Raw genomic sequence first — 18522 nt, 5'->3', positions numbered from 1 at the left:
GAATCGCTTAGAAACGTGTTTGTGGTTTATATACAATTCTGCAGAGGATGTGCCAGCATTGTAAAGATTACCAGTAGGAATGCACCGAAACATATCGGCCGCAAATGGCATTTTCGGACGAAATTGTGGTGCATTCAAAGTTTCTCTCCTCCCCCCTCTGACACAGCGCAGCATCCAGCAAAAAAAAAAAAAAAAACCCCATTCAGCAAAGCATCTTGATACATTCTCTAACACATCACTGCTTACACTTACATACTAGACCAGATCTTTTTTTAAATTTAGGGCTCATTCACATGGGCGTGCAGAGACCTTTTGCCACGAGGATGCGACTGCACAGTTACACACAGACCCAAACTTGTGGGTACCCACACTTGGACGGAAATAGTGTATTGTATGACAAATATGTGACATTAAATGGATCTTTTTCATGTTTAAACTGGCGACATTTTTGAACTTCATGTTATTTCACGGTGCCATTCGTGGTCATTTCAAGCACCCATCTGGACCATACAGGTTTTCATTTACTACCCGCTAATGAGTGCAGCAAGATATATCGATACGTTGCATGCAATTATATACACCACCTGTGAATAAGCCATTACACTTTGCCATTAGTTAAGACAATTAAAATGATATATCTATCCATCTAATCTATCTCACATTTTATAGAGGAGCACATTGATTTCTTACAAAACTTTTTTAGGTTTTATTATGTAATCCATAGAAAAAGCAAGGTAGCAAAATGAAGAAGATAGAATACACTGTTTGATCACTGCTAGATTTAAAATAACGGTTATTATAACTGTTATTATAGACACAAAGTGCACAGTTTATTTTAGAATGTGTCCCATTTATTACACTAAAATTATGTTATTCCTACAAATCATTCCAGAGTAAAGTAATTTACAGATGGATATTTTTTTTTCAACTCTGCACATTTTTTTTACTGGCACATTGAACATGTATACATTCTTAAACAAAACAAATAAAAAGTTTAAATATTATTAACTTAAGAACAAAAAGTAAATGAAAGAAGAAAAGAGATAAGACTGATTAGGGTTACGTATGGCCTTGTTCACACCAAGCGCGTTCCAGGAGCAGTTGGGGTGGGACTTTCGATAGAACACCAGCCAGGAGCTCTCTAGATCTGAGCGGGCGTCCCGCTCAGCTGTGCCCCCCTCACGCGCGCGGGGAAAGCCCCAAATGTAAAAACAGGCAGCGATGCCTGTTAACATACAAGCGCTTCGCCGGCTATAGAGCCGGCGGATCGCTTGTATCGGGTGCCAATCCACGTTGACCCCCCATTCCCCCCCTCCCCCTCCCGCTGACATGCTGGTCCCGGGCTCCGCTGTGCCCGGTGCGAGCCCGGGACCAGCATAGTGCCTCTGTCACAGGGGAGCAGAGGGAAATCGGTACACGATCTCCCTTAAGCCCCCTCTCTGCTGTCAGAATGCGTAAGTGTTGTATATTACATCACTTCCGCATTCTTGTGTCACTGTCCAGCTTGAGAAGCTGATGAAGCCGTTCTCTGCGTTGGGTGCGCATACGTGCGAAAACTACGATTGCACCCATTACGCCGCACAATAATTTTAGGGCCATCAATCACTGATAACACTAAACTGATGAGCGGTAAAAGCTTTTAAAGCGTCGCTTATGGACAATTTTGGGTATGGCAGTTTTCTGCGATTTCGTGGGTGCGCGCAATTTTAAAGCTTGACATGTTTGGTGTCTATTTACCCGACGTGGCCCCGATTTTTATATTTTACCAAAAAATTGGGTAATTGTTTCCTAACAATGTAAAAAAAAACAAAAAACTTTTTTACAAATTTGTTTTTACAAATGTTTCCTTAATATAGTTAAAAAAAAAACCCCAGTAGTGATTAAATACCACTAAAAGAAAGCTCAACCTGTCCCCAAAAAAATTATATAAAATTAATTTCAGTACAGCGTTGCATGACGGAATAAACGCCAGTCAAAGTACCGCAGCGCTGAATACTGAAAAATGGCCTGGCCAGGAAGGGGTCTAAACACCTGGTCTTCAAGTGGTTAATCTACATATGGACGAAGCAGAGTAAATACATTGCAACAATTTCATTACATCATATTCTTTATGACAGTTTCAGTCTCTGGGCACAAGTACTTCCTCCAACTATCTGCCCCTGTGATGTCCAAAATCCAGAACTGGTTAAAAACACTGCAGGTTCTGATGATCCTGCCAGAAACTCAGTCAGCTCCTAATTTCCTGCAATGGTCTGACAACACTACCAGTGCCACAGAGAAATACCATAAGGCGGAGAAACAGCAGGAAGCTGTAAGGAGTGCCAAGAATGTATACATAGCTGAGTTATAGAGCAGAAGAGAGGGATGTGCTGATGTAGTCCAGACAGGGCCAATAAGACTTTGCTGAGAACTTCAGTGCAGCAGCGGCAGCTTTGTCCGCCCACTACAGAAGGTTAGGAGTAGTGTTTCTGGCAGGATGGTTGAAGTATTTTTAAAGAGACATGGCATAGGAAAATGTGCATGTTTTGGAGAGCTATGCGGAATATTTTTTTAAATATAATTTTGCACATACTTTAATGTAGGGGAAAGGGCATACATTTGCACAATAAATGCTTGCAGCCTACTTTGCATATTTAATAGCTCTTACAAAACAGTGTTGTGTTTTAATTTATGCACTGTCTGTGTTCAGTTTATTAATTTGTGTTCAGTTCATTTAACACAGAGGAAGCAAATCAACACTGACCTATAATGTACACAATCTGTAACAGTACAAATATATTTACATATGCCTCAGTTATTGCAAAGAGCTACTTTGTAAAATGCGTCAAATCACTCAATGGACACTGCAGTCATCACTGGTGACTTCAGTGATTGGCATCAGGAAGGCAAGCTAACGTAGGCAGCGTCATGCTTTGGCCAATGTTCTGTCGGGAAACCTTGAGTCCTGCCAATCATATGGATGTTACTTTGACACGTACCACCTGTCTAAACTTTGCTGCTGACCAAGTAAACGCCTTCATGAAAACAGTATTCGCTGATAGCAGTGGCCTCTTTCAGCAGGATAATGCGCCCTGCCACACTGCAAAAATGGTTCAATTGTTTGAGGAACACAACGAGTTTGAGGTGTGGACTTGGCCTCCAAGTTCTCTAGATCTCAATCCAACCGAGCATCTGTGGGATGTGCTGGAAAAACAAGTCTAAACCATGGAGGCCCCACCTCACAACTTACAGGGCTTTAGGCCCCATTCACACTGCGCGATTTGCAAACTGCGCGTTTGTCGCGCGATTTGCATTTTGCGCAATATCGCGCAAATGCTTGCATTGCAAAGAATGGAATCGCGTCAAAATCCGCTCCAAAAAGGGTCCTGCTGTAGCGACACACGACCCGCGACAGCAGGACCCTTTGCCCCATTGCCTTGCATTGGAGGGCGATATCGCGGGAATTACCGCGCGATAAAATCGCTCAATGTGAACGGGGCCTTAAGGATCTGCTACTGGTGACTTGGCGCGGGATACCACAGCATACCTTGTGAACTAGAGTTCTAGTGGAGTAAAAGCCTCAACTGGTCAGGGCTCTTTTGGACACTAGGACAAGAAATGAGAGATGTGGGGTTCACCAGGCCAGAAGACCCAGAGAGCAATAAAAATCTGACAGATGTTGTAACTAGAGGTGCACCGAAATGGAAATGTCAAAAACGAAATTTTAAAAAATGTCAGGGCGAAACGGAAAAGGTTTTTATTTTGATATTTTATTAAATATGTATTCCTCTTTACTGAGTGTTCCTGTCTTATATTGCACACCACTATTTTTTTTCTTTTCTTTTTTACTTCTACCGCTTCAAGCTTGCTCCTGTGATGGAGTGCAATCTCAATACAAACTAGTAGTCCATCACTGGAGCCATTTTTAAAAATGTATTTTATTGTTTATCCGATTAACCGATTAATCGAACTTAATAATCGGCTAACTAATCGATTTTGAAAATAATCGTTAGCTCTAAATCACAGGCACTGAGACATTTCCCGATCTCTGCAGCTGCGGACCGGGAACATGCCTCAGTGCCTGTGATTTGCCCTGCGCGCTGACGGCTTCCTGGTGGGCTCGGCGCTTGCGAACACGCCCGAGCCAATCACTAATAGTAACCATACCATGTCCTCAATTATCTACAAACACTCAGCGATCACTGAGTGTCTGCATTGGCTCTCCTTTCTGACAGCTATCACAGGAGGCTGGGCAGGGCGGTGCAGGGAGGAGAGCTCAGCTTCCTGTGACAACGCGTGCTGTCTCCGCCCACACACTGCTCTGCCGGACTGTGACAGGAGGCTGAGCGAGGTGGGAGAAAAGACGCTGGCCGCTCACATTGCTCTCCTCCCGCAGTGCTCGGCCGGCTGTCACAGTTTCTCTCCTCCCTGCTGGGACACAGAGCAGCACCCAGCGGGGAGGAAAGAAACCAGGTATGCGCTGCTGTATCGGCAGAAAAATTGCACTTTCGGCATTTAGCCAAATGTCCCATTTTCGCCCGATATGTTTCGGCAGGTGATATATCAGTACATCCCTAGTTGTAACCCTTCCCTACTTTATTAAACAAATGTGCTTTTGTTGCTTCACTGCCCCAATTAGAGATATCCCATTACTCCCTGTACTTGCTACACCTTGTCACCAGGACAGGAAGTGAGGTTAAATCTCCACAAAGAGCACATACACAGCAATAAAAACCTGAAAGATTCTATCCCTGTACAAAACAACGTTTTGGCTATAGTTGGCCTTCCAGAGGCATGAAACTATCACCGATTTTACTGGATTAGATGAAGTACTGTACTTCCTATGGCACACATGCATAAACCCAGAACAGCTCAGCTATATTATATTAGCAGCTGTATTGGTCTTGGAATGCAGAGTGCACAGAATACCGACTTGAAGGAATGAAACCAGTCCCTCCATTTCATCCTACCTTAAAGGAAGGATCAAATGGACATGGCGGTTTCTTTCCATTTCATCTACCTGTGGCAGTTGTGCTCAGGGGCTGCCAGCTGTGAATGTTTTCACCATACCTAGCTGTACAGATCATCACCCTATGGGAACAGTAAGGTCCCTGTCAGACAGGCCATCCTTTCATCAACACTTTGCAAAAGATAGAATCACTAAAATTCTACTGAAAACGATCCTAGAGTCGCTTCCACACTCCTTTGTCCCAGCAATTGAGTTGCAGCATTTTTGGCACAGACAAAATTTCCACTAGTGATAACAGAAGCTGAATTTTAGCGATTTTACTTCTGCTGCAGGATCACCCCTATGACATGGCACTAATCATCTTAACTCTAAAATGAAAACATGCACTGTTGGAAGCCATTGTGAACTTCGTTGAGCACCACTAGTCATCTGCCAAATGGAGCATTTACACATGGCCAATTTCAGGATATTGGATTCATTTTTCTAGCCAATCTCGAAATACAGTGGTACCTCGGTTCACAAACGTAATTGGTTCCACGATTCTGGTCGCGAACCGAATCACATTTTCCCATAGGGTTCAATGTAAATCAGGTTAATCCGTTCTGAACCATATGGAGAAAAAAAATGTAACCACAAGTTTCCTTTTACTACCATTCTGGCTCTGCACATTCTTGTCACCTTCATTAACGCTCTGCACATTTCTGTTACCTTCATTAACGCTCTGCACTTTCCTGTCACCTTCATTAACGCTCTGCACTTTCCTGTCACCTTCATTAACGCTCTGCACATTCCTGTCACCTTCATTAACGCTCTGCACATTCCTGTCACCTTCATTAACGCTCTGCATATTCCTGTCACCTTCATTAATGCTCTGCACATTCCTGTCACCTTCATTATTGCTCTGCACATTCTTGTCACCTTCATTAACGCTCTGCACATTCTTGTCACCTTCATTAACGCTCTGCACATTCTTGTCACCTTCATTAATGCACTGCGCTTTTTTCCCACCATGCTTGCTCTGCACTTTCTTGGGAGCCATGCTGGATTGAATACAGTAATACTGTACAGTACTGTGCTACAAAGCACACAAAAAAGCTTCACAGTAAGTGTCCACAGCCCTGTCTGCAACCGCAATCTCGAGTACAGGAAGCCACGACTCTGTGTCAGAGTGGGGAAGATGGCCGCGGTCGTGTTTGTCACCCGAGGCAGAGTTCGCGAACGGAGGCAAAATGTTGATGAACTTCCTGGTCGCGAACCGAATTGTTCGTGAACAGAGGCGTTCGTGAACCGAGGTACCACTGTACCCAGAGACAAACCTGGCAGGTTGTAAGTCTGCGATTGTCAATTACATCACCTGTCTATTAACATCTAATGAAAGACGATATTGTGTTTCACACCACAGGTAAACCTATACACAATCATGACCAATCTGGCTGAATTTATGCGGCTCCCCCAGAATTTATGCGGCTACCACAGCCAACTGACCTGTGCCAGCCACACTGGATATTTTAACCAGCTAGCTTTTGTTCTTCCACAAATTACACTGGAGAGGATCTAATTGTGCATGTTTATGCCAATGTTAAAGATTACATACATAAATCTTTGAGTTTTCGGATTATGTCTGCACATTTTCCACCTTGAAACATACAAAGGTCAGCTTACTTAAAAGGATATTTGAACCCTCAGGGGTTTTTACATAGATCTACTGCTAGCAAGCAGTAGATATCATGCTAAAAATACACACAAAAAAAAAAAAAAAAAAAAAAGGGGGGAGAAAAAAAAAAGTTAAAAAAAAAAAAAAAAAAAGGAGGAGATAAAAAAAAAGTTACGAAAAAGGTTTAAAAACTTACCTGTGTCTCTGCTGCACGCTCCCGTCCGAAAATCCGAAATATCTCGGGCAGCCGCAAAGGATCATGGGGCGGGGCGCATGCGCAGTACAAATCTTCAGCCGGGAGACGAGGAGAGACACAAAGCAAGTCAAGCCAATGGAGGCAGCATGCACTCGCACAAACTCCGTGGGACAGGAAGTGCCAGGACGAGAGAGGAGTCAGCGCTGGATTGGAGACCAGCACTAGCGCTGGAGGTACTCCTGAAAACTATGTGTGTTTTAATTAAATGGGCAGCGCTAATCTACAGAATAACTAATCGTAAATGTGTTGACCAATACTAATCAAAAAGCTGCTGTGATATGGACCCCTAGAGGTCTAGTGAATTAAATATTACAAACTCAACAGCGCTAATTCTAAACAAACAATAAATGTACATAAGGCTGATTTTCACACATACCAAACGTGCTGCAAAATCAATCATAAATGACAAAAATTCCTTTTCGTGAACATAAGTTGATCCTGTGTGAATCAAAGTGAATGAATAAATATTTAATTCTAGTGTTTCATAAAAACTGTAAGTGAAGTGACTTTGTAAAGTATATAAATACATTAATAACAATTGTATAGTTTCTGTGGATTAATTGTGAAAAATCCCAATAAAGAAAGTCTTTTGAAACAAAAAAAAAAGTCTCTGTGCTAATTCAATCCGATCCAAGTAAAAAGATGTGTGTAGCGACTTATTTTCAGTATTCGGTAATACACTTTATTCTGAGGAGTGTATTGAGGTCAATACATATCCTCTAAGGCCCCGTTCACATTGAGCGATTTATCGCGCGGTAATTCCCGCCATATCGCGGCTATTTACCGCGCGATATCGCTCTTCAATGCATCTCAATGGGGCAAAGGGTCCTGCTGTTGCGGGTCGTGTGTCGCTACAGCAGGACCCTTTTTGGAGCGGATTTTGCCATGATTCCATTCTTTGCAATGCAAGCATTTGCGCGACATCGCGCAAAATGCAAATCGCGCGACAAACGCTCAATGTGAACGGGAGATTTGCGAACCGCTCAATGTGAACGGGGCCTGAGCGATTTTTGCAGCGATATCGCTCATATTTCCACGCGATATCGCTCTATGTAGCTTCTCCAATCCATTTCAATGGAGCTGTTCACACCTCGTCGCTCAATATCGCTTGTAGCTCTTACATGACCCTTTTTTCGGGCGATTTCGAACGATTTTGCTCCTGATTGCATACAGCCCAATAGGAAAAAGTCGCTCAATATCGCAAGTCCCTCAATATCGCTCGTCGCTCAGTGTGAATGGGGCCTTAGAGTGAGTACTCACCCCTGTAAGCTGTCCAGCAAATATCAGGTTTTGGTATGAAAAAGACCCGCCACTACGCGTTTCCTCATCAAAGACGTTCTCAGGGGAGCATGCAGGTTTTTTTTGTTTGTTTCAAAAGACTTTCTTTATTGGGATTTTTCACAATTAATCCACAGAAACTATACAATTGTTATTAATTTATTTATATACTTTTACAAAGTCACTTCAGTTACAGTTTATGAAACACTAGAATTAAATATTTATTCATTCACTTTGATTCACACAGGATCAACTTATGTTCACGAAAAGGAATTTTTGTCATTTATGATTGATTTTGCAGCACGTTTGGTATATGGGGAAATCAGCCTTATGTACATTTATTGTTTGTTTAAAATTAGCGCTGTTGAGTTTTTAATATTTCACTCCTGAAAACTACAGGAAAGAAGATGATCAGATCAAGAGACATAATTTAAAGGTAGGTCCTTACACTAGTTTCGGGAGGGGGCGGGGGGAATATCCTTTAATGTCACTTTACGTCTTGCACATACAGCTGAATCACAGAAAAGTTACAGACGTATGTTACTTCTGACAAGTTTGCTAAAATGACTACTACTATAAGTAACCATATGTAAAGACACCACTGGAAGATTTACCTGCAATATTGGATGGTCACCTAGACTTGCAACAAAGCAAACAGGAAGAACATTTGGGATGCTTTTTCAGAACAGATGCTTTTATTCCTGCCCATCAAGAGTCCATGACTATGGAGTGAATGTATGAGCCTTAGCGCCAATAAGTGCGAGCTGCACCTAGGGGGAAAAAATAAATAATGACACCACAATTTTTACATCAGCAACGTAAAACATTTTTAGCAATGATGTTGTTTATGACGAAAGAGGTGTTTAAAGGAGAACTATAAAGGTGAGTGATTTCCACTCATCCTCATAGTTAGAGCTGACCTATGACAAAGAAGTTGTCACAGGTCGGCTCTATTGATCGGGAAGTGAGCAAACACATACCGTCGCTCGCTTACTTTCCGATCATCTCGCCGCAGAGAGCGGTGACTGTCAGTGCCCGCTCCCCGCAGGAGGGATACCCCCTCCACTCTCTGATCCTCCAGTGCTGAGTGGAGGAACGGAAGGGGGCGGGCACAGCTGCCTCTGCCTCTACATAGGCAGAGCCAGCTGTCACTCATGTAGCTGGGTGGATGCAGACAGTATTATCGGGAATTGTCCCAGCTGCGGCACTCTAAGTATACCGTGGGCAATAGCCTGCTATATACTGAGCTTTGGGTCACGGGAGGAGGTTAGTATATGTCCTCCCGTGACCCTAAAGAGAACTATGAGGAAAAACACTTACCCCATAGTTCTCTATTATCCTTGATCCCCAAGTGATCATTTAGCTAGCATACCAGTTGCATGATATAAATATCTGAAGAAATATATTTCTGGTGGCTGCCAATTATACTAAGAAACAGCTTTTCTGGAGGCTGGAAATTATAAGAGCATCTAACATTCATGTGTGAAGTTGCCTAAAGTCAGGAGCTGGCCAGCTGCCTCACAGAACAGAAATATTTAAGCTGCCACTGCTGACAATTTTTTATGAAGCTCACTAACCTGAAACAAGCATGCAGTATGATGTGCTGGGTAATCTGATGTGCAGATACTTTCCAGGTTAGAAAGTGGTGAATGGAGGATGACAGCCCCAGAGCTCTCTTATTCAAACACAGGCCAACAAATGTAGCCAACATATTTCTATTCTGAGTTGTGTTTGAATTAAAAAAATTAATATATATATAAAAAATTCAGAGGTAGCCAACTTTAGCACTCCAGCTGTGGTGAAACTTCAAATCCCATCATGCATCTGCAAATCATGCAATGCCTCATGGGATTTGTACTTTCACCACAGATGGAGTGCTGCGGTTTACTACTCTTGGTATAATGTATATAACTGTAACATTGTAACGTTACACCATGATTTTTTTACTAACATTAAAGCCGAACTCTAGTCAACACATGAACCCCCTTCCACCCATTACTTCAATCCCCTTCTAACCCATCCTGCTTGGGTTTTTTTTTGTAAAGCAATGTATACTTACATTCCACCATCCAGGTTCCGCACTGGCACAGATTCCAGGTGTGGGGACCACTAATCCAGCACTGCAGATGTGCTTGCAATGACATCAATACTTTTCAGGATGCAGAGAGGACCCCCTTACTGAACAATAGGAAGTGTCCAAATCAGGCAGGCAGTAATGTGGGCACCTGAACAAGGACCCCATCTCATGTACTCAGCAGGAGGGAAGACTTGGGACTGAAGCGTCACGTAGATTTGTAAGCTTTTCTTTATGCCCATGATCAGATTGAGGGGGTGGGAAGGAGTTTGTTTTGCCCAGAGTTGGCCTTTAAATGTATATTCTTGCAAGCTGGCAAAGCAGTTACCTTGCAGCACTAGGGCCCAGAGCACAGTCCTTGCCAAGGTTGCATATCATCATCACTATGGAACATACGTATGCAGCAGTGAATCTGGCAATCACCAAACATTCACTACAGGTGACTCTTCCAAGTGTATGTGTTTTACATGACAGTGATTGATTCACCACAAGTAAACGTTCGGTGAAAGTCACATTCGCTGCTTAATAAATATGCCCCCATGTCTGGGAGAGCTTCCAGCTTACGCACGTAAAGTGACACTAAACTCAGGAGTTAAACTGATATTAAAGGATAAAAAAATGTTCACCTCCCCCCATGTTAATGTCAGCACTTACCTTTAATGATGTCTCTTAATCCGATCTTCTTTCCTGATGTTCTCATCTGTCCCTCCAGTGGTGCGGCGGCTCTCCGATCCAGCTCTGACTTCTCTCTGCTAGCAGGCACTTCTGATCCAGCGGTGTCTGCATACGGGTGCACGCGTCCATAGACTTACCTTGCGTCTCTGCTCGTCTCCCGGCCAAGGATCCGAACTGCGCATGCGCCCGCCCCAAGATGCTTTGCGGCCGCCGGAGCAGTTTCGTTTTCTCGGACGGGAGCCCGCAGCCGAAACAAGGTAAGTGTTAAGCGCTGTTAAAGCGTTTTTTTTTGCCTATATCTACTGCTTGATATAGGCATTGCACATAGAGGCAAAAAAATGGGAGGGTTTGGAACCACTTTAAATCTTAAAAATACATTCAAGTACCTTAACTAATAACAAAAATGTATCTTATTTGTGGCTTGTTCACACCAAGCGCGGAGCAGATCCAGACCAGAGCAGATCCAGACCGGATCAAAACTGCGTCCAATGTATTCCTATGGTATTTTGACCTCCAGTTCACATCGCAGCGTGCGGATCCAGACCAGATCCAGACCGGATGAAAAAAGTGCGGCAAGCCCTATTTTACCTGCTCTGGAACGCATCAAAAACGCATCTAAAACGCAACGCAATGCAACCCAATGGGGAAAAATAACCATAAAGAAAAAAAACCTCTATGGTCATCTGTCATGACCTAATCTTCCTTTGTCACTTCCTGTCTTTGGAAGGGACACATCACATGCAAACATTCCTACCTAGATATCGACATGCGGGTGTATGAAAAAAACTTGTCTGGGTGTGCACGAAGGTCTGCATATAGAGTCCCAAACTGGCCCTTTGGATCTCTTTCTCTCATCAGTGGGTGCACCCAAAAGCGACGTCTCCTTACAGCACTTTGGTGTAGCAGTATAATAACCATCACCAGGAGCATGCCTGCATCCCATGGATCCATGTTGCAACAATTTTACATGTGAAACAAGGTCAGAGGAAGCAGGAAATAATCGGAACAGCTAATGAAAGGTCAAAGGTAAAAGGAAATGACCAAATAATCTTGTTAGCTTCCTGGAAAAAAACGCATCAAAAACGCATCGTGCGTGTGCAGAAACCTGACCGGAATCTTGTCTGCATTTGGTGTGAACAAGCCCTCACTCAGACGTAGATCCTCAAATCATCTGAGGCTGGGTTCACACCATTTACCAGACCAAATCTGGACCATAGTGCATTGCATTTTTGCAGTGATTGGAATTTAAAAAAAAACAAACCAAAAAAACAATTTTAATTTTTTTTTTTTAGCTTCACATGGTCTTACAGGTGCGTTCCAGTGCATTCCAGACCAGACCAAATAGGACAAGCAGTATTTTCCTGGTCTGGTCCAGAACGGACTGCACTGGTGGAAACAGAGGCCAGAAATAGTATAGGGATATATTGGGATGCATTTTGGGTCCGGAAAGTCTGGTCTGGAAGTAATCTGAATGGGCCCTAAATTGGTGCTGACACTGTCCTTCCTTCTGGAGGTGGCTACTTTTCTTCCCCATGGTCCCTGCGTGTGTTGTAAAGTAGTCAACGCTCCAAGCTCACTCCCAGGAAGGAAAACAACCTCAATACAAATAAGTAAACTACACATGAGATTGTAGTCCATCACAGGACCGAGCTAGGAGCAGTGGATACATTACAACACACACAGTGATCATGGGGAACAAAAGTAGCCACCCTCCAGAAGGAAGGGCAATGTCAGCACCGATTCAGAGATGATTTCAGGATCTACAGCCGAGTGAAACACAAATAAACTGCTTTTGTTAATAATTAGGATACTTGAATGCATTAAGATTGCACTCCTGAATTTGTCATCACTTTACATGTGATTCAATACCTTCTGACTGAACAGGTTGTTTTAAGGTGCCCATACACCTGCCGATTATCGTACGATAATAGCGGGTGAGCCCGCGATAGTACGATAATCAGGTGTATTGGCAGCGTGCAACCGCATCTACTGTACGGTCGCACGACTTTCGTCTTTCTAGCACGCTGGAAAACCTGCCGAAAATCGTACGATTTTCGGCGGGTTGGTAGCATGCTCGGAAGACGAAAGCTGCAAGCGCACACTACCCGCTCAGCATTGCAATCATCGGCAAGCCCTGGCTTGCGATGATCGCAAGTACGATCTGCCTGTCCAAGATGGGCAGGTCGTAGGAGATTTTAATGACCTTACAACCATCGCACAACGAAAGTCATGAACATCTTTAATATGCAACTGTCCTAAATGTCTAACCAACCAGAGCACCCACACACTGATTTCTGACATTAGGTTTTGTTTTAGAGTGCAGGCTGGTGTGAAATTTCCGCTGGTGGTGCCTTGTGTTGTAACAATGCAAGGCACTGTATCTTTTTTTTTTTTTTTTTTTTTTAACTTCTGAAATGTCAATGTGACATTTCATTCACATCTATCTACTGAAGCAGAGATGCGGTGCTGTGACTGGCGCAGACATCGGGCGAGCTCCGATGCGTTGCATTTTTCCATTACGCTCCCAGCTGAAGGGAGCATTGCAGTGTGAACAGGGCACATAGAAAGCAATTGTCTTTTATGTAGCCTTGTAGTGACTGGAGTTAATCCAGTGCAGAAATACACCAGTCACCACATATGTGAACACAGCCTAACGGTCATAAAGCTCATTAAAAGTAAAATAAAGAAAACATTCAAATACCACCCCAGCAGATTACAAGAATTCTGAATGGTCATTATTGTAAAAAAAATAAACTTTAAGGTTTTCTACCGTTTTAACGAATCAATCCTTAAACCGGTTTAAGAATCACATTAACTGTGACAACATACAACCAAATTCTTTGCAATCGGCCCCACATACAGGAAGTCATACAGCAATCCTCACACATGACAGATTGAATCACTCTTGTTCACACTAGACACACGGCAATTTCCAGCAAGCTTTGATCACAAAAGTGACCTAACAGAACTATGTAAGCTACCAGCAACAGTCTGAATAGGTTCACGGCTCCAACAGGCAGCACTGATCTGTTGAGTCATTTTTGCTATATAGAGCCAATGAAAGCCCCTGGAATGGGTCTCTGCCCAGCAAGAATCAGTTTACACAGCTATGGTCCATGATAACCAACATGTATGATGCAGGAATACAGTTGAGGCGTTACCTCATATGATAAACACATGAAGGTAGACCATGGACAGCATTGGTTGTGCAGGCAGGCTGGTCTAATTAACATCAGGTGCCATCATAAATACTGGAGACATTGAAAAGATGGCAAAGGTAACATACAAATGACACCAGCACAAGCGCTGGCTCTGGGAAATGACATTGTGTGTGAGGAGATGAGGGTAGAGAGGTGTGAGGACACACTAGGCCAGCCATTACACTCTAGACTTCTAAGCGCAACAGGCGGAGAGCCAACCAATCACAAGCCAGTATCCAAGGCACTCAGGCGACTCCAGACCCTACATAAGAGCGCCAAGAGGTCGTATATTGAGGTGCAGCCAATCAGGAGCGCGCGCACTCACCGACCCCCGTGCGCACATCCGTGTATTTATCTAAAGCAAGCCTTCAGCGTCCTCACCGCTTCCAGTAGAAGCACCAGACATTCGGCTCCACAGCAGAGCAGGCGGACCTGGACACCTGACAGGCACTCGGCAGAACGTACTGGAGACTACAGAGGACGAGCACCAGCTCATACAGTAATCAGGCAGCTGTGTGATGGGAAGCGTCAGGATCCGTTATTCCGCGCATGCGCCGCATCCTTGCTCTCTACCCTGCCTGCTAGCCTAGCTCTGTGTTCATGGAGACGTACGGGAACATGGACAAGTGTGAACGTCATCGAATCCCTGCAGTCTCCACCCACCACCATGAATGGGCGTGCCTGCTTCGTGACGTCAGCGTCTGTTTAAAGGGATGTTTACGTGTTGGTGAAACTTCTGTGCAATGTAAACAGAAACTGATTAGCGGAGCTGCTCATCTGCTCTGTAGTCACGGCGGTCCATTCCATCCGCATTTGGTTGGGAAATTACGAATACAACAATATAAGCAGAGATTTGTACAGATTAGTAGATTGATCATAATAGTAGCTGAGGTTTTATGAAGATTAGGTTATTTATGGTTATATACTGCAGTAATGCGCAACTGGGGAGAGTACACTCAATTCACAAATGTTTGTAACATGTATAAAATACTAAAGCAGGAGATCTGGAATACTAAAGTTTAGGATGTTCCATTTGGCCAGCCATTTCCACTTTTCCTGCATTAGACATAATGGTGGCTATTTAATAAACCATTTGCAACACTCAGCCTTGCAACTGTTTAGGGCTAGTTCACACCAAGCGCGGAGCAGGTGCAGAACGGATAAAAACTGTATTCCAATAGTATTTGGGGCTCTAGTTCACACCGCAGCCTTCAGTTCCAGAGAATAAAGGGGGAAAAAACTGCAGCAAGCCCTATTTTTCCTGCTCTGGAACGCATGCAAATGCATTAAAAAACATGCAAACGCCCTGGAATGCACTGAAAGTCAATTTTAGGCTACAAAAACGGCCTGGAACGCAGCAAAACACACTGCACTGCTTGTGCAGGAACTCATGCAGATCTGGTCTGCATTTGGTGTGGACAAGCCCTTAGGAGTTCTAACGTGCAACTGATTCAGGTGCAAAACTTTGCAAAGTCAGGGCCCAGAGAACTGTGAGAGCCATGATTGGATAAAGTCATGATAACTCTGCCCAATCATGGCTCACCTGTTACAATTGTAAACACTTGGGCGGAGCTAGCTGTCACTGCCAGCTCCATCCAATTGTTTATGAATTGCCTGCATCTGTCAAAATGCCATTCTGTGGTGGGTGTTCATCCCAGGGGACGAGGTGGTTTTTTAAAAATTATTATTTCTATACATTTTTTATTCTATTTCGTTGAGTCGTCATCATTGTGGAAAACGCTGGATGTCGTCATTGACCCTGGATTACGTCAATGGATCCATTTTTTTTTTTTTTTAATAAAGGACTTGTCAAAAATCCTTTGTTGTGTTTTTTTTCTTCAAATAAAGGATTTTTGATAAAAGTCTGGACTTTTTATTTTAATTTTTTTGTTGAAAAATCTTTTTATTCATTTTGCATATTATGGGTTTACAACAAGACACCAACATAGTGTAAAAACATTAACATTTGTTCATACATTGTGGCATAACATATGCCAATTTCTTACTTACATAAAACGCCACAAAAAAATAAAAAAACCCAGCCCCAATCAGTCTCCCCCCACCCCTTAGATGCCCCCCCAAGCACCACCTCCCTCCAACCACTACCAACAGAATAAACCTCCCCCGTTCTGTAAACCTGTTCGTATTCATATCGGAGTTCCTCCCCTGTGGCAGGTACAGTTCTGAGAACAAATGTGGGTGCACTCTGGATTCTCTCCCCGCCCCTGCCCGGATGCTCCTTCCGTGTATCATAGGTTGTGTAAGGAGGACTATTAAGGGTTACCTCTTACCAAGTGGTTCTGCCTAGATTGTTTCGGTTACATTCCCAGTGTATTATCGGACTCAATCCAACCTGACCACACCTTATTGAATTTAAGGGGGCACCCTCTGCAGGCGTACGCCGCTTTGTGTAATGGGAGGGAGGCGTTGACCAATGCCTTCCAAGCTCCCAGCGTGGGTGATTCCGCCTTCCTCCAGTTGAGGACCAGGAATTTCCTGGCATAGAATAAGAGGAATATCAGCAGAGTACGTAATGCCACAGAGGGCACAATGTCGTCCATCAGGCCCAGTATGCATACTCTACAAGTGTTGGGGATTGGAGTATTAAGGATAGTTGTCACAACTTCAGTCACCCCCTTCCAGTACCCCTGAATTTTTGGGCAGCTCCACAATACATGGGTGAGGTCCGCCGGTTCGTATGGATATCTCCAGCATGTGGCTGTGGCCGAGGCCTGCATCTTTGTGAGCCTGGCCGGCGTGTAGTATGCCCTGTGGATTATTTTGAATTGTATCAATCTGTCTCTTGCTGAAATCAGTGTTGTCATAGGCACCATGTCATCAGCATATCGTTTGTACCATTCCGCCGGAAACCCATCCGGGCCCGGGGATTTGTTATTCGGGAAGGAACCAATAGCCCCCAGGACCTCAAGCTCCATAAAGGCACCCTCCAGGCACTCCCTATCTACATGAGTCAGCATGGGCATGTCTATTGAATCCAAGAGTGCACCCAAAATATCTACATCATAGTCGGGAAGCTGCTGGTACAAAGACTTGTAGAACGTGACAAACTCCTGGAGGATATCACCCGGATCAGTTTTCATTGAACCATCTGCGCCCTCTGATCTGCTGCCAGCATCGCCAGCAGTTTCCCATTCTTGTCACACTTCTCATATAGAGCCTACCTCTGCCCATTAATCATCACCTGTGTTACAGATTCCTGGTGCAATAAGATCTCCCTGCGGACCCCCAACAAGTCGCTAAGCGTATCCGGGGATGGAGCCATCGCATGAGCTGCAGCCAAGTCGGTCTCCCTAACCTGTAGCTGAGAGAGGTCGAACCGAGCAACCGCCTTAGCGTGCTTGATTGCAGATATGTATTCCCCTCTAGTTGTGGCCTTAAATGCATCCCAAACAACAATCTCAGCAGCTGTGTTCAAATTAATGGGCCAAAATGTAGACAAATGAGGCTGTAACAATGCCTCTACCGTTTCATTAGGTAACCACTCCTGAGACAACCGCCACGAGTGTGGCTGTCTTCCCCTCTGTCCCAAGAGGCGGGTCGACAGCGGCAAGTGGTTGGAGAGTCCCCCGGGCAGATATGTGGAGTCCATAACCTGGGCCAGTAGTGTGTCATTTGCAAAAGCTAGGTCCAATCTAGAGGACGAACCGGAGACATGCGATAGGTAGGAGTACCATCTGGTGTCTGGATGTTTCCAGCGCCAAATCTCTGTCAGGCCCGCTGTGTCCGCCCAGTCCCTCAATACAGTATTTACCGTCCTATGGGGATTGGACGTATCCAAGGAATAATCTATTATGTTATTGAAGTCCCTGGCCACCAACACCCGGGAGGGGGTGTACGGGGCCAGTTTTTCCAGTATGGTATACAGTACTGTTCCCTGGAAGGGAGGCGGGATATACACATTGACCAATGCAATAGATTGTGACTGGTATTCCAATATCACTACCACATATCTACCCTCAGGGTCAGTTATCACATGGTTAATCACACATGGAAAATTTTTGTGCAGTAGAATAGTCACCCCTCTTGCATAGGAGGAGTAGGTGGCATGGAACGCTCTCCCTATCCACCTCCTTTGCAATGCCAACACCTTACTCCCCAATAGGTGGGTTTCCTGTAAAAAAACAATCTGGGGGTTATGGGAATGTAGAAACCTTAGTACTAGTGCCCTTTTAAATCTAGAGTTCAGGCCTCTAACGTTCCAGGAAACGATCTTTACATCAGCTGCCATTAAAGTGCGGGAAAGTCAAGGACCGCTGAGAGTCTCGGAAAAGGCCGTGCACATCCGACAGCATCCAGTTCCAGGGAAAGTCCCAATCGAGGCTATGGCGTATAAACAGTAACTCCCCATATAACACCCTGCTATCCCACATAACGACAAAAACTAGTGGAGCAGCTTGATATCCCAAAACTTGAAGA

General features: G+C 44.2%; 1 protein-coding gene across 1 annotated transcript in view; it reads right to left on the bottom strand.

Moving 5' to 3' along the window:
• Positions 1-14862, bottom strand: part of LOC108794449 (transmembrane protein 184B-like) — a 59776-nt gene extending 44914 nt beyond the window's left edge. Inside the window, exon 1 of the mRNA XM_018565487.1 lies at positions 14467-14862. The gene's annotated coding sequence lies outside the window, so the exon portion shown is untranslated. The remainder of the gene's footprint in view (positions 1-14466) is intronic.
• Positions 14863-18522: the final 3660 nt, after the last annotated feature.

Source organism: Nanorana parkeri, unplaced genomic scaffold, assembly GCF_000935625.1.
Source record: "Nanorana parkeri isolate BGI_ZX_2015 unplaced genomic scaffold, ASM93562v1 scaffold852, whole genome shotgun sequence".
NCBI classification, from domain to species: domain Eukaryota; kingdom Metazoa; phylum Chordata; class Amphibia; order Anura; family Dicroglossidae; genus Nanorana; species Nanorana parkeri.
The sequence above is the reverse complement of the archived record's forward strand: the minus strand, read 5'-3'. Positions and strand labels throughout refer to the sequence as shown.